Here is a 3,780-nt window from a genome sequence, read left to right on the forward strand (position 1 = left end):
TCCAGTTTATCGGTCTAGATGATGCAACACAATTATGCCTAAATTAATCTGATAATTAAATAAAATAATTAAGGCCTGATTGATATGATCACATCGTCCTGGCCAATCGCAGGATCGGTCTGGATGATCAGTTCAAAAAACCTTAGTTGCTTCTGAACGATCAACATTAGTTAGCTCTTATTCAGAGCGATGTTCTGGATGATTTTCCTCTATTTTGAACTAATCGTCCGGGACGATCAAGCTATTTTTGTATCGTCAAGACCTCCTTTCAGAGCGATTGTCTGGCCGATAATCTGTGAATTGAACTAATCGTACAAGACGATATGTTATCATCCTGGACGATATGAACAAATTTCTTTTGTTCGTCTTAAATCATCCCGGCTGATTGAGCTTAATTTGTACTGATCGTACAGGACGATAGGAATATCGTTCTGGACAATAAAGTCGATTCTTAAAAATCTATTTAAAGGACTCGTGTTTTCTCAAGTCCAAGAATCTTTTGCTGCTGTCTTGACCTAAGAGAGCCAAGAGGAGAGGGAGAGAGAGGGAGGAACATGTGAGGGGGAGTTTGTGAGAAAGTTTCACAAAGGTTGCTCCAAGCAAGGTTCCAAAGTGTCTTCTCTGATCGTCGCCCTTCATCCTTGGGAATTCAAGGGAGGTCTTCTTCAGCAATCGATCAAGATTCTCTGCCTGCTTCAAGAGGAAGAAAAAGGAGTTGGGTTCTCTACCTCGTCGGGGTCGGCAGAAAGGAGTTTTTGTGAGGGCTTCTCCTCCTTGCTGTGGGAGCAAAAGGAGAGTCACGGTGTTTAGTGCAATACCCAGAGGGCGCCTCCGGGGAGTGGACGTTGGTCGAGTTGACTGAACCACTATAAATCTCTTTGTGTTTTTACTACTATTTTGCCAAATTTACTTTTCGCACTCTTTTGTGGTGAATTGTGGTTTGAGCTTTGGGCTAGTTCATAAGGGCTTAACATTCCTAACGAACTTTCAGATAATGGAGTCATTTTGGAAGATTTCATCTTACCATGTTGGGATTAGACTGGGTTATTTGTTCATGTGATGAAGTTAATGTTATGGATTCAATCTTAATAGAGGGACCTTGGTTTGTTAAAGGCCATATTGTTGGTATTGATAAGTGGTCACCAACTTTCTCTCAAAATTCTCTGAAAGGTCTTTCAGCTCCGGTGTGGATTATAATGCCTAATCTACCATTGAATTGCATCTGAAGTTGGAAAGCCATTTTTATTAGATGGGAACACGTTTCAATGGGGAAGGAGGGAATATGCTAGAGTTTGTGTTCAAATCATGATGGATAAGCAACTTCCATTAGGTGTTTAGGTGGAAGGTGGATCGGGAAGATTCTTTCAAAAGATTAAATATGAAAAAGTTTCAAAACTATGCTTTAAGTGTGATAAAATTGGTCATCTAAGAAGTAACTGCCCAGAAAATAGATTGGTGCTGAACAAAGAAGGGATGGTTTCGTTTAAGCCTTCAGTTGCTATTGTTGTTGCTGGTCATGAAGAAGTAGATGTTGGGAATGGTGGTGCTGCTGCTGTGGATCAAGAAGTTAAGGTTGTTGGATGTTTAGAAGAAGGATATGAACCTTGGGTTCATGAAAAATATGGAAAGAAGAGGGATAATACTGCTAGAAGAAATCTAATTCTAAATGTACCCAAATACAAGAATGAGAATCGTTTTGTTGCTGATAAAGGAAAGTTGAAAATTGATGTTGTAGATATTATTGTTCCAGATCAAAGAAGTAAAGATGTTGTTGTTGAATCTGTTATAAATACTGTTGCTGAAACTAATGAAGTGTATGTTGTTGTTGAAGTTGATGAGGCAACTAAAGATGGGGGACTAACTGATTGGAAGCTGAAACCTATTTCTGAGGATGTTGTCGGCTCAAATTTAAATCAAATATGTAAATATGTTGTTGTTGTATCTGTTGGAATTATTTTTGTTGAAACCATTGATGCTTATGCTGTTGTTGAAGGTGATGAGGCGATTGAAGATGGAGGACTATCTGAATGTTAGATGAAACATATTGCTGATGTTCCTGAGGGTGATGCTGGTTCTAATATAAGTAAGAATTGTAATTGAATTACTTTCCATGATATTATGAAGAAAAATATATATTTTTGACGCTCTAAATAATTTAGAAGAGGAGGTAGCCCCTGTTTCTTCAGATGGGGTGGTGGATGTTGATTGCAATATTATTTCTAAAAATAAAAATAATTTGGTCAATGTTGAAAAAAATAATAAGATTGGTGCTACTTCTATCAAAAGAAAATTGGGCAAGGAACTCAAAATGCTTGGCCCAATCAAGATAATGACTAGAAGTAGAAAATTGGATGTGGGGAATAAAGGCAAAGCAGATGGGGTTTGCTCCCCTTCCTAACAATGAATTCAATTGCTTTTTGGAATTGTAGAGGAGCTAGGAAAGTTCATGCTTCTCTATACTTGAAAGAATTTGTGAAGGATAATGGTGTGATTTTTGTTGGTTTTGGAGACAAAGGTATCTTCTATGGATAGAAAGGATATTAATTTACTCATTGGAGTATATTGAATTTTTTTCATCTTCCTTCAGATGGATTGTCTAGAGGAATCTTGGTGCTATAGAATTCTAGTGTCGCTTCCTTTACTACTTTGTATTCTTCATAAAAATGTGTTATTGGAGATTTAGAAATAAAAAATAAAGGGGTGTGGAGGATTTGGAGGTTTTTGCTTCCAAAGACAGGCCATCTGTGGTGGGTGGTGATTTTAACTGCTTGTAGTCGAAAGATCATAAAAGGGGAGGGAAAAGGTGTCTTTTCCTAAGGAACAAAGGAAATGGAGTTATTTTTAACTAACATTGATTATTATGAAGTGGATTTTATTGGACCACAGTTTACTTGGTGCAATAACAAAGCTTGGGGTGCAATAACAAAGCTAGGGGAGCACGTATTTTAGAGAGATTAAACATATGCTTTGTTAACTATGTTGCTGTTAATTCTTCTCAGTTTTTGGTGGTTCGTTGTCTCCCTAGAGTGGCGTCAGATCATTGCTCTATTGTACTGAATCTATGAAAGGGTGCTCCAAAGCCAAACTTCAATATCATATTTGAAGACACTTGGGCTTCTCACTTTGCTTCAGCTGTCATAGTTCATAAAGCTTGGAACAAGAATATTGTGGGAGAATATTCTGATATTATAAATATCAAATTTAAAAGGGCTTTAAAAGCTCTATTCTACTAGAGTAAATCCAAGTCAAAAGATCTTAATAGTTAAATGAATCCCTTAAGAAGGAGATTTTAGAGTTGCAAATAGGAATTTTTATTGCCTCCTCCCACCTGACGTATCTCTACGTTCGGTATGCCTTGATAACGCGACATCTGGCAGCCAACTTTACCCATTTTGACCCGACGCTAGCCCATATGCTTTACTACATTTTTAAAATTATTATTCGGATTGGGCCGTCGTAATGTATATGAGAAGGGCGGGAAAATTAAAAAGTACGCGGCTTTTACCTCTGGTATTAAAATCTTCTCTGATTTGTATTAAACCTAAGATGTTCTACAGTCTCTACGGTTCCTATAATTTTCATATACCTGACGTAAAGAAATCGTTCAGTATTTTAGGAGATGGAAGGATCGACTGAAGTTTCCGGTTTCGAAGACTTCTTTTTCTGCGAGGAAACTCAAACTTTAAGCTATGATGAAGCTTTTTCTGATTTAATATTAGTAAGTATTTTAAGTATACTGTATGTTTTTATCTACGTTTTACTGTTTCGAACATTGGTTTT

Source organism: Dendrobium catenatum, unplaced genomic scaffold (assembly GCF_001605985.2).
Source record: "Dendrobium catenatum unplaced genomic scaffold, ASM160598v2 original_scaffold_98963, whole genome shotgun sequence".
Taxonomy (NCBI): domain Eukaryota; kingdom Viridiplantae; phylum Streptophyta; class Magnoliopsida; order Asparagales; family Orchidaceae; genus Dendrobium; species Dendrobium catenatum.